This window comes from Fulvia fulva, chromosome 9, assembly GCF_020509005.1.
Source record: "Fulvia fulva chromosome 9, complete sequence".
In the NCBI taxonomy this organism is placed as follows: Eukaryota; Fungi; Ascomycota; class Dothideomycetes; order Mycosphaerellales; family Mycosphaerellaceae; genus Fulvia; species Fulvia fulva.
The window spans coordinates 1,744,481-1,758,111 of NC_063020.1; positions in this window are offsets into that span (position 1 = coordinate 1,744,481).

Consider the following 13,631-nt stretch of genomic DNA (forward strand, 5'->3'; position numbering starts at 1 on the left):
GTATAAAAACTATCCGACGAGCGTATACTCGTGTCGGGAGCGAGTCCCTCTTCTTTCTACGTATAAGAAGGGCGCGGAACCGTAGCCTATACGCTCGATAGGACACCTCTAGTATAAGTATAGAATTTTTATCTCCGGAGACCGTAAACCGAGCGGGCTAAGCGACGAATATTAGACGAGCGGACTATAGAATAACAACTAAGCGGACTATACGACGGCGTCGAGCGGACTACGAAACAATCTAGTATTTACTAGCGGGTAATACGGTAGGTAGGTAGATACGCGACGAAGCCTATAAGGGCCTATTAAGCACCCGGTATAGGAACGAGGGTTTTGCCTAAGGTACTACCTATTCCGCTATATAACGTACCTAGTCTAATATAGTAGATTACGACGAGGAAAAGACGATAGCCTAAGTAAGGAAAAGATAGCTATTAGGACGGGGAAAAGACGTATAATATAAGTAGATTAGTTCTATAATCGGGGAGGATCGAGGGTAGGGTAATAAGGAAGTTTATATTAGTTAGTAGGTAGAAACGTAAGAAGTACGCTACCCGGCGTAGTATATGCCCCGAGTAAACCTACGAGGTATAGACGGCCGCTTTCTAGAGATAGGCTACGGTAACGCGAAGGGCGTCAAAACCTAGGGCGTAGTATATACTAGTAGCGACGGCTAATACTGTCTATATAGCCCGATAGGACGGATATATATATCGGTTAATAGAGAGTACTAAAGGGCTTAGGCCTATAGAGGTAGATATTAGCTTAAGGAGTAAATAGGGAGGGAGGGCGTAGAGGGAAGCTTTTGCTCCGGGCTAACCTCTCGAAACGAGGCTATATAGTAGTACTAGATAAATAGGAAAGCGCGGTTAAGACTTATTACCTTATCTCGTAGCTAGCTTACTAAATACGATTCCTTCCTTACCTCGATATCGTAGGAGCCTTCGATAACATCTTATACTAAAGGCTAATATATATCCTATAATAGAAAGGTATTCCCTAGTAGGTAACGAAGTTCGTCTACTCCTTTCTCTAGGAACGGACGATGTACCTAGTCCTAGGGAGGTATACGTCCGACCCGGTAAAGGTAGAGGCTAGAATACCTTAGGGATCTACTCTCTCCTCTATCCTACTTCTAATATTTATGTCTGATCTAATCCCCCTACTTACCTATTACGGCCGCTCTATAAGTAAATGATTAGTAAAGGGGCACGTGACCTTAGATTACGTAACGCTCGGCCTAAAGCCGACCCGTAATACCTTAGCCCTTAAGTATAGGCCTCGACCTTAGAACCTACTTCTCTCTTTAGCTATCGACTTTATTAATACTATACCCCTACACTCTCGTACTATAGTCTCGTAACACTTCGATAGCTTATTAATAAGGACGCTACTATATTTAGCGCCGCTTAGCTTAAAAATCGCGATAACGCAACTCCTCGAAATCCCCGACTCGTACTTAGATAGAAGGTAGCGTAGTACTCTCTCTCTCTCCCTCCTAGTAAAGACGCTAGAAGGGCGTACTATACTTATAGTATAGCGAGACCGTAGGGTACCGGCCTTAGCGGCGGCGCGAATTGTTAGGGCGAGAGCCTGGCCTATAAGATATAAGGGTGAAAGCGAGAATGTAGGTACGAAGTGTAGATACAAAGGGTATAGTATAATTGCTACACAAAACGAAAGACGAAGAAAGCAAGAGAGGCCTAGGGAAGGCTAGATATTTATACGCGACCCTCGCGAGTTCGTGTCCCCGTATTAATAGGGCTAACCCGTGCGAAGCCGCGCTTAGTAGCTTTGCTTAAAACCTTATTCTAACCTGCCCTACGTTCCGAGTCTTCTACGTGCTTCTTCTAGGGTTCAGCGTAGTCGCGGGTGCTCGCGGGAGTGCCGTAAGTCATATAGTCACGAGCCGAAGTGAATCTGTTAAGGTTTAGTAGAGGGATGAATTTGGAGGGCTAGGTCCCGTAGTAAATGTTACGGGGTATATAATTCTTAGCGCTTATACACTAAGCTAGACTATTACTTCTTAACGACTTCTAAGCACTCTAAGGCTCTTCTGTCCCCACCTTCTGTACACTCTATAGGGAGACTATAATACGAATACTTAACGTATCGTACGCTATACGTAACTAACTCGAAACTTAGAACTCTTTACGCGAGCCGATTAGTATACCTAGTCCGATAACTCCGTCCTACTAGATCCCTATACTAAGTACGCTAACACAGAGCGCGCGATTCTCGACTAGCTTCTAGAAGAGGAGGAAGGTAACGAGATATAGCTCGAAATCCCCGATACTCTTAACCTTACTACGTTATTATACTAGGGCGACATTATTAAGTATAAGAACGACAATAGGTCCTACGATAATACTCGAAAAGACTTCGCCGTTAAGTTTATAGACGCCTAGGGTCGCGGTAGTACCTAGCGTATCCTACTCGAGTAGCTACGTATACTCGACTCGACCTAGCTTTACGATTACGTTAAAAATTAACTAGAAGCTATCTTATACGTACTTCGTAAGCTCGAAGCCGATTATCGCTAAGCTATCCTAGATAGGGCGGCGTTATATAAGGCTAACGAGCTAAATAAGAAGAAGTTTAAGGATATATATACCGAGTTATAAAACACTACGAAGTATAAGTAGGAATATAAGTAAGACCTCGAATAAGTAAACGAGGACTTAAGTAAGGCAAAGTAGGACGTGACTAAGTATAGGAAGCAGGCTAACGAATAGTATAATTATACTAAGTCTACTAAGAAGGAAGTAAGTATACTTAAGGCTAAGGTAGCCGAACTCGATAGCCTCGTACCTAATAAGACCGTACCTACTACTATAGACGTAGTAGGGCTACAATAGAAGATTTAGACGCTCTAGTAGGAACTCGAGGAGGCTAAGCGTAGCCGTACTACCGAGAAACTAAAGGAACGTAGTGCTCGTTCCCTCTCCGAGTCACGACGCCGCCGCGGTAATAAGCCCGTCGATAAGCCTACCGATAAGCCTATTAATAAGGGGACTAAGAAGTAGCCTACCGCCCGTAAGTACCGTAAGTAGCGCGTCTACGACTTATCTAATCTAGATTTATCCGACTTATCCTCCGACTCCGATTCCGACGTCGATCTACCTCCGCGTAAGAGTAAGGATAAGAAGAAGGATAAGAAGAAGAGTAAGGAACTAGTTATTATTAAGGAGGACTACGAGATAGTAGATACTAGCGTCGACGTAGTCCGCTATAATCCTACTATATCTAAGGACTTTAAGACTAGTAGCCGCGTCGATATATAGAAGCCTAAGTTCTCTAGTAAGAACTATAGTAAGGACTCCCTAAGCCTCGACGAGTAGACTATATAACTTAGTAACAAGTTCGCCGTCTCGACTTTTAAGGACGTACTATCCGCCCTCCGCTTCGTTTAAGAATATACTACCGGATTAGTATAGTAGATACTTCGAAACTATATTCTATAGAAGATCCTTATCGGAAAGTATATAGTTAGTAAGCCCTTCAAGTCCGTATAGAAAGCCCTTAAGTTCCTTAACCGTAACTTCGGCGACTATAACCCCGAAGGTACGGTACGTAATAATATAGACGCTCTAAAGATAGGAGAATTAGATAAGTTCTTTCTATTCTACGCTAAGTACTAGAAGGAACGCGCTCGCCTACCGCTAGCTTTAAGTCGTAGGTAGGAAGCTCTTAAGCTAAAGAAGAAGCTTAGCTTTAAGTACCGTACCCGTCTTATATAACTTACGGAATTTAAGATAGTCGAGGGCCTAGCTTCGTAATACTATCGCCTAGAGAGCGAGATAGTCTAGCTCGATATCGACCTACCTCGAAAGGTTAACGATAATAAGGACAATAAGAAGCTATCTAGTAGTAAGCCTCCGGGCGCGACGCTAGGTATAACTACGCCTACTATCGGCTAGGTAACACCGCTAGCAATTCCTACTAATACTAGTACACCGCTTAGTCGCTTACCGTATACTAACTAGGCCTTACTTCTATAGAAGGACCGGCCTAAGTAATATAAGAACCTCGTACTACTTACCTTAGATTAGTATACCTAGATTATTATAAGCGGTAGCTACCTACGGTACCGCGGTACCGGATACGCCTTAGAAGTAGCTAGCTATCTACTCGACCTCTACGAGCGCCCTAAGCGAAAGACCGCTAATAATAGATAGATTTGTTATTCCCCTATTCTAGGACCCTATCCGGCCTATATAGGTATATATCTATTATTATATATAAAGGGAAACCCGAATAGGTAAAAACCCTTCCCGCCCCCGACTACTCCTTATCTAGATTAGCTTTCTCTCTAAACGTACGTAGCCTATGTTACTACCCCGTTAGCCCCCGCTCCTAGCCGGTCTCGTCGCGCTACGTCGTGCCCTCTCTTCCTATACTGCTCCTACTAGGCGGTACTGTTCTAGCCAGCCCTTCTCTAGTATCTAGTTTATAATACGCCGTAGGTCCTTAGCGTTGTTAAGAAGTGCCCTAATCGTCCGGTTCCTTGCCTTTACTATCTACTCCCCCCTTCCTAGCGACTACCTCGGATAGACGAGGAGTACGTACCGTACGTTCTAGGAGTAAGAGCCGTAGGGGTAGCTAGTATTCGTGTATCCTAGAACCTTCCTCTATAATAGGTACCCCTAGAGGCCGATGTGTTCGCTTCGTAGTTAGGTTACTATACTACTCTATACCCTCGTAAGGCGGTATTAGATAAGCTTCGGGGGTTACTTAACCGCGGATTTCGTAGCTAACTATTCCTTAGGTTATCCCGCTAGCTAAGGGCGTCTACTATACCCTATACCCTAGTTGTTCTACCTCTCTTTCTATAGTTGCTCTATAAACGACTTCTTACCTTCCTATCGTATTACTAGCTATTCGTCCCTTACCCGGTAGTTCGGCTCGTTTCCGGGTCGAATACCCTTATACGCTAGTACTTATTCGCGGCCCTTACGACTATACTAGCGATAACCTTCTATACTAGGTACTATACCGACTTGCCTAAGTAGGAGGTCCGTAGTCCCTAGACATATAGGTCGATCGGCGGTATAGCGGTCTCGTACTTAAGTATCCTTATTAGTGTCGACTTATATGCCCCGGTGACCTTCCTTAGGCATTGGTTTTAGATCTTCGCTAGCGGCGCGACGAGTCCCTTTAATAGGTAGGCCCTCTCGCCTAAGGACTACACTTAGCTACTATAGGTAAGGACTGGCCGTATAATAGCCGTATATAGAAGTCGTAACTACCGAAAGTCCGCCCCCTATATAGACGTAGTAAGCCTCTAGTATAATACTATATTCTGTTTAGCTTTCCGTAATATTACCTATACGTACTTCCTCTACCGTAGCGCCGGGTCTACCTATAGTCCGAGGATCCTTAGCTAATTTACCGGGTTAGTCGTATACCTCTATATCTAGATAGAAGCTTATATATTATAGAACCGTGGCCGGCGCGTAAAGTGTATTAGATTGTACTTTTCTAGGGCAAACCGAGCCCCGTACCTCCTAGCCTAGTCCTCGTAGATCTTGTACTTCTCTTCTAGTAGCCTATAGTTCTCCTTAGTCGAGGAAGACTACGCTAGGATGTTCGTATTGTCTACGGAGCCGCTCGTAGCGGTGTTCTAGGATTCTAGGGCTAGGAGTAGCGTCGCTATAAAGAAGAGGAATAGAATAGGTACTAGCGTTAAGCCTTACGGGATTCTAGTATAGACTGCTTAAAATAGGCTTCTATACTAGCCGACTAGGATCGACGTGCTACGGCTTTAGAGGTAGGACCGTACGAAGTTAATAAGCTACTTAGGGAGTCCTTTCGACCTTAGGATATAGAGTAGCCGCGGGTATAACACGTAGTCGAAGGCTCCCGATATGTCTAGGCTAAGTAAGGAAGCTACCTTGTCCCTATTCTTATACTAGATAGCCTTTACCTAAGAGGTGATAAGTTCTATCGCGGATAGCGTCGATCGCTATAGGCGCGTACCTATCTAGGTATCCGGGAGTAGGGAGTATTCCTCTACCGCCTCGGAGAGTCTCGTTATAACTAGCTTCTTAAGCGCCTTCCTAAGAGTATTAAGGAGCGCAATTAGGCGGTACGACTTTACCTACGTATAGTCTTCCTTTTACGGCTTACGTAGGACTACGATTGTCGATTATTTAAATACTATCGGGTAGTATCCGGTCTATAGGTAGGCGTTGAAGATCGCTATAACTACTAGGGCTAGTTAATCTCTATACTTCTTTAGTAGCTCGTTTAGGATCCTATCCGGCCCCGGGGCTTTCTTTGCCGGTAACTTCCTAAGTATAGCGGCAACTTCTCCCTCGGACACCTCCTATCGGACCGCGATACTAGGGGCTAGGGGAGTAGAGCTGTTTATGTCGCTTAGATTAGCCTCGACTAGGGGCGGGAAGAACTTACTAGCTAGTAGACGCGCCTTAGCCTCGGGGTTGCTAACCGGGCTACTAGGCGATTTTAGCGCTAGGATAGAGAAGGAGGGGCCCTATAAGGGTCCTATCGGGCCTATTTCGCTAGCTTCTATATCCTCGCTAGCTTGCCGGCGATTTCTTCTACTATAGCCCTCTAGCCGACTACTTTCTCCCTCCGTATTATAGCTTTCTTCTATTAGTATACCTCCCTATATACGTTCTAGGCCTCCTCGCTATAGCTGCTCGTCTATACCCGGTAGGCTCTCCTTGCTTCTCTTACTACCGTAGTACACTTCGGCGTCTAGTATAGTTTAGACTATGTTGTTAGTTAGGTAAGTGGAACGTAAAGCGAGGTCGCTTTTCTTATTTCGTCTATTAACCCTTAGACTACCTCGTCTATCTCGTCTTTACTAATGTATTACTACTACGCGATCTAGACTAGCCTCTCGGAGTTATCGAGGTACGCCTAGATGTTAGCCTAGTAGGCCTTTCCCTAGGTTGGCTTAGGGGTTCTCGCTAGTATACGTTATATCTATATCGTAATAGAGGTCCTAACTAGTATATAGTCTAACGACGCCTCGAGTTTATATTCGATCCTATAGTAGGTTACCGTATAGTAGTAGCTATCTAAGATCTAGGAGAGGTCGATCGTGCCTTAGAGTCCCCCTCTCTTCTAGGTACCTAGGTCCTTCGGGGTATTAAGGGCAATTACGTTACTCGCTATTAAGTCGAGTACTTTGTCGGCTATAGGGTGCGGCTATATAAGGCTTTCCTAGGAAGGGTAGTGTATATTAAAGTCTCCTACTACGATGTAGTACCCTTGTCTCTTAAGCGCACTATCTAGGTATCTATAGACCCTAAGGTCGCGGCTAGACCTCGAGGCTAGCGGTTATATATATAGGTTGTGTATCTAGGTACTACCTTTATAGAGGGAGGTAATATCGCCCCCGCCTTCTTCGTCTACGTAGTACACTACCTCCTAGTCGGATTCTAGTATGTCCTTGCTAATATAGAAGTACGTACGGGGTCTACTATCGCCTCGTAGGTATGTCGTATAGCCTAGTAACTTATAGGTCGTTAGTCTCTTATAGTACGGGTTAATCTATAGCTCCTAGATTACTAGGACGTAGTAGACGTACGGGTCCGCCTCGTAGAGGAAATGGTTCTAGACTATATCCTTACTATAGTTGACGTTATACTAGATAATACTAAGCGTATCGAGGCTAGTTATCGGTATCGACAATTATTTCCTCTATAGCGTCCTATATCCTACTACCTTATACGTCCTAGTCTACGCCTAATAGCTATATACTAAAGGGGAGCCGGGCCTAGTTAGATTCCCTCGCCGTAGCTAGTAGAGTACGTAGCCTCCCGTACGCCCTAGGTTACGTATCCTTTATATCGTTCTCGGCCCTAGGGTACTTATACCCGACCGCCGGTAGCTAGTTCCGGTATAGGCTAGCCTTACGGTCGCCGTAGAATCTTAGGGCGACGGTTCTGTTTATAATTGCCTTGTTTTTCGCTAGTTTCCGCTATAGACATTCCGCGCTATACGATAGGTAGTGCCCCGGACAGTTCGCGTACCGTCTCGTAGCTAATATATAGTCCCTAGATATATAATCTCCTATATAGTTCGAGTAGGCCTACTTATTTATATACGTATAGGTTTGGTGTCTATACTATTAGCATTTGAAGCATTAGAGGACACGAAAGGATAAGGAGTGCTTTTCTACTATCTTAAGGCTATATTACTAGATTAGGCCTTATTCTATCGCTAGATCCGCCGCTTTCGCATCTTATAGCTATACTATTAGCGCCGAGGCCTTCTTACCTTCTAGCTATTTCCTATAGAGCCAAGTCGCCTTCTAGATTAGAGAGTTAAGAGTGACCGGGTTGTCCTCTTAGAGAGTACGTAGGTGACCTTAGTTAGTTAGGTCGAACTCCTTAGGTATATCGTAGACTAGGATCGTAAATTACTTCGTTAAGACCTTCGCTAATACCGTAACCTTAGATACCTACTATAGCTATGCCTCTAGGTGCCTCCTAGTAGTAGTAGAGCTAGTATAGATCTATAGAGTGCCGTTAGACTATTAGTTCACTACGACTACCCCTAGTTAGTTAATCCGTTAGGCGAGCTCCTTGTTTAATAGCTTCGTAACTTCGGCCTAGTCTTCCTTTACTATAATGCGGATCGTGACTATATCGTGCGTTAGGCGGGGGCCTAGTACCGATGCCGCGACCGATGCCTAGCTATAGGGGTATTAATTCCGGGTGGCCTTACTAATCGCCTAGGATGTCGTCCTTATTTCTTATTAGCCTCGGTAATACGATAGTATAAGCGCCGTACGTAGCTGAGTGATCATTACCTATAGAGACCGGTATAGGAGCTAATCGTTAGTTTCTATACTTTTTACGTCCTCTATAAGTTGCTACTAGTTGTCTTAGGGGAGCTTCGCCTATAGAGCCGTAGGCGCCGTCCGTACCGTAGCCTAGGCTACTATTACCTAGGAGCTACCTAATGTAGCTAGGCACCTCCGCGGCGTTTAGAGCTAAAGAAATGAAATAGGGTAAAGAGAACTTTAAGCTATCTAGATTAAATAAGGTAGAACTCTCTCAATTCTAGGGGTAGTGGCCTACTTTATATATCGTTAGAATAGCCTTAATAAGCGCTTTCGAATGTGTCGTGTTTTAGGGCTATAATAGATCTAATCGAATATAAATGATATTCGTGTCTAAAGCTTATATCGACCGCTAATAATAGTCTAACCGCTATAGTAGTAGGACTACCGGTAGAAAACGCCTAGACTAATATCTAAGCGTAATAGATAATAGTCCGATATAGGAAGTATTATATTAGTATAAGTACTATTACTTACCTTACGAACATAAATACGAATATAAATATTACGGTATAAGAACAGTATAGGCATTTTCCTTATAAGCCCGTCCGAACACGCCCTCTATAGAAGTAGATAAAGGATCCGAAGTCTCGTATTACTTTAAAGTAGAGGGTAGGGTAAATAGATATTATATATATACCTTTCTCGATGACGGTACTAACTCTACACTCGTAAACACTTCCTACGCGCAAAAACACAACTTCTATTTATATAATATTGAACCTTTTACTCTCAGACTAGGGGACGGCTCGTAAGCCCCTACTATTATTTCAAAAGTAATAAACATCGAGCTTAACCTATAGGGCTATACCGAAATCGTAAAGTGTCTAGTTACTAACACTTACTACGACATCGTATTAGGCTTAGGTTAGTACGTAAAACATAGCCCTTATAAGGACTAGAAGCGACACAGAATTATATTTAATAATACTAGCTACCGTAGCTACTCCCTTTACTAGGATATTATACTACCTATAGTCTTACCTCCTACTAAAACACTAGTAACCCCTCTACTAGACTATAAGTGCCTTAAACGACTAGACATCTCCGCTATACCGGTCTCTTAACCTATCGAAGGAGTTAGCGTAGAGCGTGTTAGGTACGGTATAAGTAAAGGCGATATTAAGCAAATTAGCCTCTACGAACTCCGTAAGCTATCTCGTATAAAGGGGGCTAAAGTCTATACAATATAGATCAACCCGCGCGAGACTTACGCTAGTAAGAGCGTAGCTAACCCCGTAACTATATAAGTATTAGGCCTATATACTATAACAGTACGAAAAGTTATAGGTAGTAAAGCTACCTTCGCCTACGCTATATACGTCGAAGATTCCTATTACCGTATACTACGATACCGCTAAGAGTACTAGGCGGAAGTGTACGCTATAAGCGTAGTAGATTACGATGTCTTTATAGAGAAGTTATATAGGAAGGAGAAGGAAGCCGATATAGCGAAGTTACTAGCCTACTACTAGTATAGAAAGGACCTCTTCTTTAAAGTAGAATTAAGTAAGCTACCTCCGTATCGACTAGGCTTAGATCACGAGATTAAGCTGAAGTACAATACTAGACCACCTTTCAAATGCCTATATCTAATATCTAATAAAGAGTCTAAGGTAGTAAAAGCTTAAGTCGACGACTAGCTCGAGAAAGGTAACATCTAGCGTAGTAATTTACTAGCCGCTTCGCTAGTTATTATTATACGTAAACCGGGCGGCGATCTACGAGTATATATTGACTACCGAGCTTTAAATACTATTATAGTCAAGTCTAGGTACCCTATTCCGCTTATCTAAGACACCCTAAACCGGATTAGTAGGAAGAAGTACTTTACTAAGCTCGACGTTATCGTCGTATTTAATCGCCTACGTATTATAGAAGGCGATGAATAGAAGACTACCTTTATAACACGGCATAGGTAGTTCGAATACTTAGTTATACCCTTTAGATTATATAATACCCCTAGTACGTTCTAGTTATATATTAACGATACCCTACGAGAGTACCTCGATAACTTTACCTCTACGTACCTTAATAACGCTCTAATCTTTAGCGACACTCTCGAGGAGCATATCGAGTATATAGACAAGGTGATAGCTAAGCTTTAGGAGGCCGGCCTCTAGCTTAATATCGATAAGTACGAGTTCTACGTCTAGGAGACTAAGTACCTAGGCCTTATTATTAGTACTAATAGGATTAAGATAGATAAGGGAAAGATCGCTACGATTTAGGAATAGGAGACCCCTCGTAACCTAACGGATATCTTATTATTCCTAGGATTCTATAACTTCTATCGTAGGTTTATTCGTAACTACTTAGGCATTACGTATCCTATAATATAACTTACTAAGAAGGACGTACCTTAGCTATAAGATGACACCTATTAGTAAGCCTTCAACCGTATAAAGTAAGCCTTTATAGAAGATGACATCGTACTCGTATATTTCGTAGCTAGTAGAGAAACTAAACTTAAAACGGACGTATCGGATTCCGTAACGGCTACTATTATGTCGTAAAAGGGTAATAATAGTATTTAGCGCCCGGTTATATTTATATTAAAGAAGATGTTACTATAGGAATGTAACTATAATATCTATAACAAGGAGTTACTCGCTATCGTTAGGGCGTTCGAGGAGTAGAAACCGGAGCTTATATCTAGGGATATCGACGGCGATAAGACCGACTTCGAGCACCTTACCGACGAGAGCGGCAAGCCTATCCTCGTATACTCTAATTATAAGAACCTAGAATAGTTTATAAGTACGAAGGTACTAAACCGCCGGTAGGTACGCTAGTCTAAATTCTTGTTATAGTTCTACTTTAAGATCGTATATATCCCTAGTAAAAGCAATATTAAGCCCGATACGCTTACTCGTCGTCCGTAAGACATTCTAGCTAGTAATAACGACCTACGGCGATAGTACTAAGAATAGACGCTACTACCTAAATATTGCTTCCTTAATATCTTACCTATATAAATTCGCCCCGGGCGATAAGATAATGACCTAATAACAGAAGTGCGTATAGCCTACGGTAAACTAGAGATATAGTAAGCGTTACGGTAGCTAGATACCGGAGAACTATATTAGCTCCTAAGGCGATACCGTATAGACGATACTAATACCGTAGCTATAGGCGGATTAATATATATTAGGAATAGATACGGCGGCTATAACGTTTTTGTTCCAGATATACCTAATCTACGCTTTAAGGTGTTCTAGGCTTACTATAGTATACCTTCCGCTAGCTACCCTAGACAAGCAAAGACCTACGAGCTTATTACTAGAGACTTCGCCTAGCCTAGTCTATCGTAATACGTCCGTAATAAGATCTTTAAGTACTATAAATACCGCTTATCAAAACCCTCGTAGACGTAATACTCTAGGCTACTAAAACTGCTACTAATTCCCTTTAAGCTCTAGAATAAGATCGTAATAGACTTTGTAGTTAGCTTACTAGAAAGTACGGGTAGCTACGACGGTATAATATATAAGAATGTTTTGACTATTACTAACCGTACGGGTAAGGGCTCTTATATAATCCTAGTAAAGGAGATAACCGTAGAATATATTACGTATATCTTCGTCCGGGACTACTACCGTCTCTACGGCCTACCTCTGTCGATTATGACTAATAGGGGCAGCTAATAGCTTTCTGCTTTCTAGCGTAGGCTCTACGAGCTCGTCGGCGTAGATTATAAACTATCTACCGCCTTCTATTCTTAAACGGACGGCTAATCTAAGAATACAAATAAGGGGATAGAGAAGTACCTCCGTGCCTTTACTAACTACGCTTAGAACGATTAGGTAGATTAGCTACTACTTACTAAATTCGTAAAGAATAACTATATTACTAAAGCTATAGGTGTTTCGCTATTCTTCGCCGAGCGTAGCCGTAATCCGCGTACTAGTAACTTTAATAGTAACTTCTCGAGGCGCCTTATACCTACTAAGTAACGTATTAGTACTAAGAAAGCGGAGCGCTTCGTATAGTAGATAAAGGACTTCTACGAGTACCTATACGAGTGCCTCCGTTATAATCAAGCCCTATAAGCTAATAATATAAACATATACCGTACCGTACCGCCTAGATACTAGGAAGGCGACCGCGTTTATAATAATACTAAGAACTAGAAGTCATCGTGACTATCTAAGAAGCTCGACGTAAAGTAGTACGGACCGGTCACTATTACCGCTATACTAGGACAGAACGTATATAGAGTTAACCTCGACAAGACCCGTATACGAGTATATAACTTGTTCTACGCGAACCTTCTACGACCGGCGGATCCCGAGGATAATATACGTCCCCCGCTAATTAAGGTTATAGATAATATAGGCAATACGTTTAAAACGTAGGAGATTAAGCGTATTCTAGATTTAAAGCCGAAGGGTAGAGGCATTACTATACTAGTGAAGTAGTAGGGATATTTAGATAGTAAGTCTACTTAGGAGCCCGCGAGCGTAGTATATAAAGATATAGATAGATAGATAGATAAATTATTCATTCGCCTATTTTAGTGCCCTATAGCCTATATAGGTCTCTCGCTATTTAGGTCTATTTGTGTAGGTAGGAAACCCGATTAACGGATAAAAACCTCCTCGTCTTTACCCTCCTCGTTCTTTCCTGTCTTGTCCCTTCGTTCTCCTTCCTTTAGGGTACGCTAGTGTTATAGTTATTACCCTATAACTACCTTGCCCGTAACCCTAGTAATGTCCTCCTCTCGATTCCCTTTCTCCCTTCTATTTCCCCGGCTCTTCTCTCTCTCTCCCTCCTCTCTAACCACCTTTCCGTTTCTACTACTAGGGAG